Consider the following 12,500-nt stretch of genomic DNA (forward strand, 5'->3'; position numbering starts at 1 on the left):
GCACAGAGCAGCAAAATCTTTCTAACTGGCATAGAGATCTGTTCTGCACTATTCTTTCTCTGTCTCTCTGTTGTCTGACTGTCTCATGCAGTCCTCTCTCTGTTCTGATACTGTAGCTCCTCCACCTGTCTCCTCTCTCTGTTCTGATGCTGTAGCTCCTCCACCTGTCTCCTCTCTGTTCTGATACTGTAGCTCCTCCACCTGTCTCCTCTCTCTCTGTTCTGATACTGTAGCTCCTCCACCTGTCTCCTCTCTCTGTTCTGATGCTGTAGCTCCTCCACCTGTCTCCTCTCTGTTCTGATACTGTAGCTCCTCCACCTGTCTCCTCTCTGTTCTGATACTGTAGCTCCTCCATCTGTCCTCTCTCTGTTCTGATGCTGTAGCTCCTCCATCTGTCCCCTCTCTGTTCTGATACTGTAGCTCCTCCACCTGTCTCCTCTCTCTGTTCTGATGCTGTAGCTCCTCCACCTGTCTCCTCTCTCTGTTCTGATGCTGTAGCTCCTCCACCTGTCTCCTCTCTGTTCTGATACTGTAGCTCCTCCATCTGTCTCCTCTATCTGTTCTGATACTGTAGCTCCTCCACCTGTCTCCTCTCTCTGTTCTGATACTGTAGCTCCTCCATCTGTCCTCTCTCTGTTCTGATGCTGTAGCTCCTCCACCTGTCTCCTCTCTGTTCTGATACTGTAGCTCCTCCACCTGTCTCCTCTCTCTGTTCTGATGCTGTAGCTCCTCCACCTGTCTCCTCTCTGTTCTGATACTGTAGCTCCTCCATCTGTCCTCTCTCTGTTCTGATACTGTAGCTCCTCCACCTGTCTCCTCTCTGTTCTGATACTGTAGCTCCTCCATCTGTCCTCTCTCTGTTTTGATACTGTAGCTCCTCCACCTGTCTCCTCTCTCTGTTCTGATGCTGTAGCTCCTCCACCTGTCTCCTCTCTCTGTTCTGATGCTGTTGCTCCTCCACCTGTCTCCTCTCTGTTCTGATACTGTAGCTCCTCCACCTGTCTCCTCTCTCTATTCTGATGCTGTTGCTCCTCCACCTGTCTCCTCTCTGTTCTGATACTGTAGCTCCTCCACCTGTCTCCTCTATCTGTTCTGATACTGTAGCTCCTCCATCTGTCTCCTCTCTGTTCTGATACTGTAGCTCCTCCACCTGTCTCCTCTCTGTTCTGATACTGTAGCTCCTCCACCTGTCTCCTCTCTGTTCTGATACTGTAGCTCCTCCACCTGTCTCCTCTCTCTGTTCTGATGCTGTAGCTCCTCCACCTGTCTCCTCTCTGTTCTGATACTGTAGCTCCTCCATCTGTCCTCTCTCTGTTCTGATACTGTAGCTCCTCCACCTGTCTCCTCTCTGTTCTGATACTGTAGCTCCTCCATCTGTCCTCTCTCTGTTTTGATACTGTAGCTCCTCCACCTGTCTCCTCTCTCTGTTCTGATACTGTAGCTCCTCCATCTGTCTCCTCTCTCTGTTCTGATGCTGTTGCTCCTCCACCTGTCTCCTCTCTGTTCTGATACTGTAGCTCCTCCACCTGTCTCCTCTCTCTGTTCTGATACTGTAGCTCCTCCACCTGTCTCCTCTCTCTGTTCTGATGCTGTAGCTCCTCCACCTGTCTCCTCTCTCTGTTCTGATGCTGTTGCTCCTCCACCTGTCTCCTCTCTGTTCTGATACTGTAGCTCCTCCACCTGTCTCCTCTCTCTGTTCTGATGCTGTTGCTCCTCCACCTGTCTCCTCTCTGTTCTGATACTGTAGCTCCTCCACCTGTCTCCTCTATCTGTTCTGATACTGTAGCTCCTCCATCTGTCTCCTCTCTGTTCTGATACTGTAGCTCCTCCACCTGTCTCCTCTCTGTTCTGATGCTGTAGCTCCTCCACCTGTCTCCTCTCTCTGTTCTGATACTGTAGCTCCTCCACCTGTCTCCTCTCTCTGTTCTGATACTGTAGCTCCTCCATCTGTCTCCTCTCTGTTCTGATACTGTAGCTCCTCCACCTGTCTCCTCTATCTGTTCTGATACTGTAGCTCCTCCACCTGTCTCCTCTCTGTTCTGATGCTGTAGCTCCTCCACCTGTCTCCTCTCTGTTCTGATACTGTAGCTCCTCCACCTGTCTCCTCTATCTGTTCTGATACTGTAGCTCCTCCATCTGTCTCCTCTCTGTTCTGATACTGTAGCTCCTCCATCTGTCTCCTCTCTGTTCTGATACTGTAGCTCCTCCACCTGTTTCCTCTATCTGTTCTGATACTGTAGCTCCTCCACCTGTCTCCTCTCTCTGTTCTGATACTGTAGCTCCTCCACCTGTCTCCTCTCTGTTCTGATACTGTAGCTCCTCCACCTGTCTCCTCTATCTGTTCTGATACTGTAGCTCCTCCATCTGTCTCCTCTATCTGTTCTGATACTGTAGCTCCTCCATCTGTCTCCTCTCTGTTCTGATACTGTAGCTCCTCCACCTGTCTCCTCTCTGTTCTGATACTGTAGCTCCTCCACCTGTCTCCTCTCTGTTCTGATACTGTAGCTCCTCCACCTGTCTCCTCTCTCTCTGTTCTGATACTGTAGCTCCTCCACCTGTCTTCTCTCTGTTCTGACACTGTAGCTCCTCCACCTGTCTCTTCTCTCTGTTCTGATACTGTAGCTCCTCCACCTGTCTTCTCTCTGTTCTGATACTGTAGCTCCTCCATCTGTCCTCTCTCTGTTCTGATACTGTAGCTCCTCCACCTGTCTCCTCTATCTGTTCTGATACTGTAGCTCCTCCATCTGTCTCCTCTCTGTTCTGATACTGTAGCTCCTCCACCTGTCTCCTCTCTGTTCTGATACTGTAGCTCCTCCACCTGTCTCCTCTCTGTTCTGATACTGTAGCTCCTCCACCTGTCTCCTCTCTCTGTTCTGATACTGTAGCTCCTCCACCTGTCTCCTCTCTCTCTGTTCTGATACTGTAGCTCCTCCACCTGTCTTCTCTCTGTTCTGACACTGTAGCTCCTCCACCTGTCTCTTCTCTCTGTTCTGATACTGTAGCTCCTCCACCTGTCTTCTCTCTGTTCTGATACTGTAGCTCCTCCATCTGTCCTCTCTCTGTTCTGATACTGTAGCTCCTCCACCTGTCTCCTCTCTGTTCTGATACTGTAGCTCCTCCATCTGTCCTCTCTCTGTTTTGATACTGTAGCTCCTCCACCTGTCTCCTCTCTCTGTTCTGATACTGTAGCTCCTCCATCTGTCTCCTCTCTCTGTTCTGATGCTGTTGCTCCTCCACCTGTCTCCTCTCTGTTCTGATACTGTAGCTCCTCCACCTGTCTCCTCTCTCTGTTCTGATACTGTAGCTCCTCCACCTGTCTCCTCTCTCTGTTCTGATGCTGTAGCTCCTCCACCTGTCTCCTCTCTCTGTTCTGATGCTGTTGCTCCTCCACCTGTCTCCTCTCTGTTCTGATACTGTAGCTCCTCCACCTGTCTCCTCTCTCTGTTCTGATGCTGTTGCTCCTCCACCTGTCTCCTCTCTGTTCTGATACTGTAGCTCCTCCACCTGTCTCCTCTATCTGTTCTGATACTGTAGCTCCTCCATCTGTCTCCTCTCTGTTCTGATACTGTAGCTCCTCCACCTGTCTCCTCTCTGTTCTGATACTGTAGCTCCTCCACCTGTCTCCTCTCTCTGTTCTGATACTGTAGCTCCTCCACCTGTCTCTTCTCTCTGTTCTGATACTGTAGCTCCTCCATCTGTCTCCTCTCTGTTCTGATACTGTAGCTCCTCCACCTGTCTCCTCTATCTGTTCTGATACTGTAGCTCCTCCACCTGTCTCCTCTCTGTTCTGATGCTGTAGCTCCTCCACCTGTCTCCTCTCTGTTCTGATACTGTAGCTCCTCCACCTGTCTCCTCTATCTGTTCTGATACTGTAGCTCCTCCATCTGTCTCCTCTCTGTTCTGATACTGTAGCTCCTCCATCTGTCTCCTCTCTGTTCTGATACTGTAGCTCCTCCACCTGTTTCCTCTATCTGTTCTGATACTGTAGCTCCTCCACCTGTCTCCTCTCTCTGTTCTGATACTGTAGCTCCTCCACCTGTCTCCTCTCTGTTCTGATACTGTAGCTCCTCCACCTGTCTCCTCTATCTGTTCTGATACTGTAGCTCCTCCATCTGTCTCCTCTATCTGTTCTGATACTGTAGCTCCTCCACCTGTCTCCTCTCTGTTCTGATACTGTAGCTCCTCCACCTGTCTCCTCTCTGTTCTGATACTGTAGCTCCTCCATCTGTCTCCTCTCTGTTCTGATACTGTAGCTCCTCCACCTGTCTCCTCTCTGTTCTGATACTGTAGCTCCTCCACCTGTCTCCTCTCTCTCTGTTCTGATACTGTAGCTCCTCCACCTGTCTTCTCTCTGTTCTGACACTGTAGCTCCTCCACCTGTCTCTTCTCTCTGTTCTGATACTGTAGCTCCTCCACCTGTCTTCTCTCTGTTCTGATACTGTAGCTCCTCCACCTGTCTTCTCTCTGTTCTGATACTGTAGCTCCTCCACCTGTCTCCTCTCTCTTTTCCTTCTGTGCTCACTCTCTCCATATGTCTTCCCCCCCTCCTCTGTTTCTTGCCTCTTTCCTCTCCCCCATCTCTCTCCCTTCATCTCCTACCCCTCTCTCTCTCCCTCCATCTCCTCACCCCTCTCTCTCTCCCTCCATCTCCCCCCTCTCTCCCTCCATCTCCTCACCCCTCTCTATCTCCCTCCATCTCCCCCCTCTCTCCCTCCATCTCCTCCCCCCTCTCTCTCCCTCCATCTCCCACCCCCTCTCTCTCTCCCTCCATCTCCCCCCTCTCTCCCTCCATCTCCTACCCCCTCTCTCTCTCCCTCCATCTCCCCCCTCTCTCCCTCCATCTCCTACCCCCCCTCTCTCCCTCCATCTCCCACCCCCTCTCTCTCCCTCCATCTCCTCCCTCTCTCTCCCTCCATCTCCTCCCTCTCTCTCCCTCCATCTCCCACCCCCCTCTCTCTCCCTCTCTCTCCTCCCTCTCTCTCTCAGGGAACAGCCGCGGTCTTTGATTAGAGTGAGGGGGGAAACGGATGCCTCTCTCTCCCTCCATCCCCCCTCTCTCCCTCCACCCCCCCTCTCTCCCTCCATCTCCTCCCCCTCTCTCTCCCTCCATCTCCTCCCCCCTCTCTCTCCCTCCATCTCCTCCCCCTCTCTCTCCCTCCATCTCCTCCCCCCTCTCTCTCTCCCTCCATCTCCTCCCCCCTCTCTCTCCCTCCATCTCCTCCCCCCTCTCTCTCCCTCCATCTCCTCCCCCCTCTCTCTCTCCCTCCATCTCCTCCCCCCTCTCTCTCTCCCTCCATCTCCTCCCTCTCTCTCTCGGAGGACAGCCGCGGTCTTTGATTAGAGTGAGGGGGGAAACGGATCTCTCTTTCATTGTCTCGTTAAAACCATTTCTCTTTTCACATGGAAAATCATGTTGCTTGTAAATCATTCAGAATACAGACATTGCACATGTCCAGAATGACAAAATAGTGCACTACTTACCTATGTGCAGTAGTGTACTATTTATGATGGATCAGAGCCCTCTAGACAGTAGTGTACTACAGTATAATGTATCAGAGCCCTATAGACAGTAGTGTACTACAGTATATAGGATCAGAGCCCTATAGACAGTAGTGTACTACATACAGTATGATGGATCAGAGCCCAATAGACAGTAGTGCACTATTTATGATGGATCAGAGCCCTATAGACAGTAGTGTACTACAGTATGAAGGACCAGAGCCCTATAGACAGTAGTGTACTACAGTATGATGGATCAGAGCCCTGTAGACAGTAGTGTACTACAGTGTGATGGATCAGAGCCCTATAGACAGTAGTGTACTACAGTGTGATGGATCAGAGCCCTATAGACAGTAGTGTACTACAGTGTGATGGATCAGAGCCCTATAGACAGTAGTGTACTACAGTGTGATGGATCAGAGCCCTATAGACAGTAGTGTACTACAGTGTGATGGATCAGAGCCCTATAGAACAGAGGACTCTGGGTGAGGATGGTGCCAGCTCACCTGGTGTGATGACTGAGCGATTCGCAGAGAAACCCAACCGGCACCGACTGGCAGTGTGACCTCCTCTGGTCTCCCTGCGCACCGCCCCCTCCCAGCTCCATGGGTATCGGAGAGGGGATGCTGGAGGATGGAACCACCAGATCCCGATCTGAACATCCGCGAGTAGCCAGCAGGTTGTCCAGCCGGATGGACAGGTCCACCAGCTGGTCAAATGTGAGGGTGGTGTCTCTGCAGGCCAGCTCCCGACGGACGTCCTCGCGCAGCCTGCAGCGGTAGTGATCGATCAGGGCCCTGTTGTCCCATCCCGTGCCGGCAGCCAGGCTCCTAAACTCTAATGTGAACTAGCACTCACTTCCGTCATCATGAAGTGCTTTGAGAGACTAGTCAAGGACCATATCACCTCCACCCTACCTGACACCCTAGACCCACTCCAATTTGCTTACCGCCCCAATAGGTCCACAGACGATGCAATCTCAACCACACTGCACACTGCCCTATCCCATCTGGACCAGAGGAATACCTATGTGAGAATGCTGTTCATCCACTACAGCCCAGCATTTAACACCATAGTACCCTCCAAACTCGTCATCAAGCTCGAGACCCTGGGTCTCGACCCCGCCCTGTGCAACTGGGTTCTGGACTTCCTGACGGGCCGCCCCCAGGTGGTGAGGGTGCGTGCTGGTGGCAGGGAAGTCAGGTGCAGGAGAACGAACTAGGTATAAACTGAGTTATTTAATAAATTCTCACAAACTCCAAAAACCAACATATACAAAATAAAGAAAGTTGGTACAGAACCCGTTGCACCAATACATACAACGAACAATCACCGACAAAGACATGAGGTAAAACAGAGGGTTAAATACACAACATGTAATGATGGGGTTGAAACCAGGTGTGATGTGAGACAAGACAAAACCAATGAAAAATGGATCAGCAATGGCTGGAAGGTCAGTGACGTCGACCGCCGAACACCGCCTGAACAAGGAAAGGGACCATTTTCGGCGGAAGTCGTGACAGTCTGTAACAGTTTGGGACTAGAGTGTCTCCCCCTTTGAAGAGCGGGATGACCGCGGCAGCTTTCCAATCTATGGGAATCTCAGACGATACGAAAGAGAGGTTGAACAGACTGGTAATAGTTGTTGCAACAATGGTGGCAGATAATTTTAGGAAGAGAGGGTCTAGATTGTCTAGCCCAGCTGATTTGTAGGGATCCAGATTTGGCAGCTCTTTCAGAACATCAGCTGTCTGGATTTGGGTGAAGGAGAAGCTGGAGAGGCTTGGGCAAGTTGCTGCAGGAGGTGTAGAGCTGTTGGCCGGGGTAGGAGTAGCCAGGTGGAAAGCATGGCCAGCCGTAGAGAAATGCTTATTGAAATTCCCAATTATAATGTATTTAATCGGTGGTGACAGTGTTTCCTAGCCTCAGTGCAGTGGGCAGCTTGGAGGAGGTGCTCTTATTCTCCATGGACTTTACAGTGTCCCAAAACGTTTTGGAATTAATGCTGCAGGATGCAAATTTCTGTTTGAAAAAGCTGTGTATTGGTTCCTGGCTTCTCTGAAAAGTTGCATAACGTGGGGACTATTCGAAGCTAGTGCAGTACGCCACAGGATGTTTTTGTGCTGGTCAAGGGCAGTCAAGTCTGGAGTGAACCAAGGGCTATATCTGTTCTTATTTAAATTTTTATTGAAAGGGGCATGCTTATTCACGATGGTGAGGAAAGCACTTTTAAAGAAGATTTAGAGTTTCTTCTGTCTGAATATACAGTATTTATCCAGAGCTGACTTTTATACTAGCTTTAATATAATAATAATACTATATTAACCCTAACCTTAACCATTACCCTAACCTTTACCCTGACTCTAAACCTTACTGTAACCCTAGCAACAGGTTACATATCAACACATTCACTCTGACTCTTAACCTTCCTGTAACCCTAGCAACAGGTTACATATAAACACATTTACCCTGACTCCTAACCGTACTGTAACCCTAGCAACAGGTTACATATCAACACATTTACTCTGACTCTTAACCTTACTGTAACCCTAGCAACAGGTTACATATCAACACATTTACTCTGACTCTTAACCTTCCTGTAACCCTAGCAACAGGTTACATATCAACACATTTACCCTGACTCTTAACCTTACTGTAACCCTGGCAACAGGTTACATATCAACACATTTACCCTGACTCTTAACCTTACTGTAACCCTACCAACAGGTTACATATCAACACATTTACTCTGACTCTTAACCTTCCTGTAACCCTAGCAACAGGTTACATATCAACACATTTACTCTGACTCTTAACCTTCCTGTAAGCCTAGCAACAGGTTACATATCAACACATTTGTAATTGATAGTTTGTTCAATATTTATCTGGCGATCAATCATGTTGTGTTGTATCAGCAGGAGATGAAGAAGCAGCACCCTCCTCTTCCTCACCAGGATGTCCAGAGAGAGATCAGAGAGGGGGAGTAACTGGGGATACACCATGATGGAGCCCTGATACAGAGGACAGAGCACAGGTGAGAGGGGGAGGAGGGGAACTGTGTTTGTGGAAGGAGAGGAGGGTAACTGTTTGTGGAGGGGGAGGAGGGGAACTGTGTTTGTGGAGGGGGAGGAGGGTAACTGTGTTTGTGGAGGGGGAGGAGGGTAACTGTGTTTGTGGAGGGGGAGGAGGGTAACTGTGTTTGTGGAGGGGGAGGAGGGTAACTGTGTTTGTGGAGGGGGAGGAGGGGAACTGTGTTTGTGGAGGGGGAGGAGGGTCTCTGTGTTTGTGGAGGGGGAGGAGGGTATCTGTGTTTGTGGAGGGGGAGGAGGGTAACTGTGTTTGTGGAGGGGGAGGAGGGTAACTGTGTTAGTGGAGGGGGAGGAGGGGAACTGTGTTTGTGGAGGGGGAGGAGGGTATATGTGTTTGTGGAGGGGGAGGAGGGTATATGTGTTTGTGGAGGGGGAGGAGGGTATATGTGTTTGTGGAGGGGGAGGAGGGTATATGTGTTTGTGGAGGAGGAGGAGGGTAACTGTGTTTGTGGAGGGGGAGGAGGGTATATGTGTTTGTGGAGGGGGAGGAGGGTATATGTGTTTGCGGAGGGGGAGGAGGGTATATGTGTTTGTGGAGGGGGAGGAGGGTATATGTGTTTGTGGAAGGAGAGGAGGGTAACTGTGTTTGTGGAAGGAGAGGAGGGTATATGTGTTTGTGGAGGGGGAGGAGGGTATATGTGTTTGTGGAGGGGGAGGAAGGTATATGTGTATGTGTGTTTGTGAGAGAGAGAGAGAGAGAGAGAGAGAGAAATGAGAGAGATAAATAATGAAGGAGAGAGAGCAAACGAGAAACAGACAGAGATAGTTACAGAGACAGTTACAGAGACAGTTACAGAGACAGTTACAGAGAGGAGGGTCTCTGTGTTCGTGTATAAGGCTATGCGTTGGTCTGAGGTGATTGTCTCTAATCTGGCTCAGCGGGGTGACGCAGTAACACACTCACAGTAATCTCATTATCTGTGTGTGTGTGTGTGTAAGCACAAGCCATTTGTCCGATGTGTGTTTTATTTGAGTGTGAATGTATAAACGTGCTGTAAGTGAAATAACTATATAGAAGAAGTTGAACGAGGTGAAGTGAAAGAGTAAAAGAGAGAGGTAGAGGAGGAGAAGATGGGAAGAGTGAGGCAGGGAGAAGGAGTGAATGGTGGAGTAGGGCACATGTGCTGCTGTAGCCTCTTGAGTGAGTGTGTGTGTGTGTGTGTTTGTGTGTGTGTGTGTGTCAGTATTATCCTGTCAGAGGAAATCTAACTCCTCCCATTGTTTCTACTTATCTAATAAACAGAGAGAGAGAGAGAGAGAGAGAGAGAGAGAGACAGAGAGAGAGGGAGAGAGATAAAAATAGAAAGAGTGTGAGTGATGAAGGATTGATCAAGAAAAGACTGGGGAAAATAGAGCTAGGTGGATGAGACTGACAGACATGGAGGCAGGGAGAGACAGTGAGAAGGTACTCTGCAATAGAAGTGTTCACATGACTCCACCACCTTGTTTCTTGACAGTGAAATGCTTCGCTACGCTGTGTCTACTGTTTAATGGCTCCTCCCTCACAACACTGTAGTAGACAACAATGGGATTAGATACCAGTGTTCTGTTTTACATTCTGATAAATAGACAACAATGGGATTAGATACCAGTGTTCTGTTTTACATTCGGATAAATAGACAACAATGGATCCACTTAGGAAGTCCAAACGACAAAAGTGTTCATTAGCGATATGTTGTTAATGAGAAGGGACTAGAATGTATTGGATTAAATATGTTGTTGAGTGGTTTTAGTGTTTGGCATGAGCTGAAACCTCACTCAGTTTTTTTCATAATCTACTTTTGAAGAAGACAAATGCCATGTAAATATCCATGAATCATATGGATGATCGTTAGCATCACATTTGCCCCGTGCCACAACTGTTATAACCCAGATGCAGATAGTACAGTTCTCAATAATTTATTATAACACAAAGGGCAGGTCGTCTACAGGCAGAGGTTTGTTGTCAGGTCAGAGTCAGGTAGGTACAGGACGGCAGAAAGCTCAGGGTCAGGGCTGAATGGTCAGAACCGAGAAAACTTGGGAAAAAACACTTGAGAAACAAGACAACGTGAAATCACACTGGTAAAAACTGACAAGATAAACTGGCAACAGACAAACAGAAAGAGGAGACAGAAGTTTAATCTGTGGGATGTATACGGGGTGCATCAGAAGACGAACAGCAGAGAGGATAAGTACTTTAGAAATGGTTAGGGCCGATGAAACGGGGGAGGAAGTTTACCGGAGTCCACCCGGAGGGGCAGGTCCCGAGTGGACAACCATATCCTCTGACTGAGCCGATAGCAGGAAGCAGAGGTCCAGTGGCGATCCGCTTGTCGCCGATACCCGGAAGTGGTCTTCAACAGCTCGACCCGTGCTCTCTTCCAGGTACGGAGACAGCAGCGGATGAACATCTGGGCAGAGGGAAGGCTGACTTCCTCCTCTTGCTCGGGGAAGAGCGGGGGCTGATATCCCAAGAGACACTCGATGGGTGAGAGACCAGTAGCCGAGCAGGGAAGGCTGACTTCCTCCTCTTGCTCAGGGAAGAGCGGGGGCTGATATCCCAAGAGACACTCGATGGGTGAGAGACCAGTAGCCGAGCAGGGAAGGCTGACTTCCTCCTCTTGCTCAGGGAAGAGCGGGGGCTGATATCCCAAGAGACACTCGATGGGTGAGAGACCAGTAGCCGAGCAGGGAAGGCTGACTTCCTCCTCTTGCTCTGGGAAGAGCGGGGGCTGATATCCCAAGAGACACTCGATGGGTGAGAGACCAGTAGCCGAGCAGGGAAGGCTGACTTCCTCCTCTTGCTCTGGGAAGAGCGGGGGCTGATATCCCAAGAGACACTCGAAGGGTGAGAGACCAGTAGCCGAGCAGGGATGGCTGACTTCCTCCTCTTGCTCGGGAAAGAGCGGGGGCTGATATCCCAAGAGACACTCGAAGGGTGAGAGACCAGTAGCCGAGCAGGGATGGCTGACTTCCTCCTCATGCTCGGGGAAGAGCGGGGGCTGATATCCCAAGAGACACTCGATGGGTGAGAGACCAGTCGCCGAGCAGGGAAGGCTGTGGTGGGCGTATTCCACCCAAAGAAATCAAACTTTCTCACCTGCACCGGATACAACAAGTGTAGACCTTACCATGAAATGCTTACTTTTCAAGCCCTTAACCAACAGGGCAGTTCAAGTTCAAGTTGCTGGCTCCATGTGGTGGGGTTGGAGGAGACGAGGCAATGAAGGGCTGTTGCCAGGTCCTGATTGGCTCGCTCCAACTGGCCGTAAGATTGGGGGTGGAAACCAGAAGACAGGCTGGCTGACGACCCATTGAGGGTGCAGAACGCCTTCCAGAACCAGAAGTGGAGACCATGTCCACCGGAAAGTCCATGGATCCGGAAGACGTGCTGCACCCTGAACTGAGCCGTCTCCTTGGCTGAGCCGTCTCCTTGGCTGAGCCGTCTCCTTGACTGAGCCGTCTCCTTGGCTGAGCCGTCTCCTTGGCTGAGCCGTCTCCTTGGCTGAGCCGTCTCCTTGGCTGAGCCGTCTCCTTGGCTGAGGGTAACTTGGGAAGGGGAATTAAATGGACGGTTGGAAAGCCACCTAAAGCGTCATCTAAGGGGATCCTGGATGGCAGGTCAGTTATGAGGAAATGTGCCCATTCCAGGACTGGGTTAAAACCTCTCTGGGATATCTAGCGGCCCACCTGGCCAAAAGCCAGGGGAAATGCAGAGCGCCAAATTCAAATAAATTTACTATAAAAATCAAACTTTCATTAAATCACACATTTTAAACACCAAATTAAAGCTACATGTGTTGTGAATCCAGCCAACGTGTCAGATTTCAAAAAGGCTTTTCGGCGAAAGCAAACGATGCTATAATCTGAGGATAGCACCTCCGTAAACATAGAGAGAAAAGCATATTTCAACCCTGCAGGCGCGACACA

The 12,500-nt window shown here is 50.0% G+C and overlaps 1 long non-coding RNA gene across 1 annotated transcript in view; it reads left to right on the plus strand.

Moving 5' to 3' along the window:
* Positions 1 to 12,500, plus strand: part of LOC118941408 — a 33,069-nt gene that overhangs the window by 12,790 nt on the left and 7,779 nt on the right. Inside the window, exon 2 of the long non-coding RNA XR_005037626.1 lies at positions 8,418 to 8,533. This is a non-coding gene — a long non-coding RNA (uncharacterized LOC118941408). The remainder of the gene's footprint in view (positions 1 to 8,417; positions 8,534 to 12,500) is intronic.

This window comes from Oncorhynchus mykiss, chromosome 19 (assembly GCF_013265735.2).
Source record: "Oncorhynchus mykiss isolate Arlee chromosome 19, USDA_OmykA_1.1, whole genome shotgun sequence".
Classification (NCBI taxonomy): domain Eukaryota; kingdom Metazoa; phylum Chordata; class Actinopteri; order Salmoniformes; family Salmonidae; genus Oncorhynchus; species Oncorhynchus mykiss.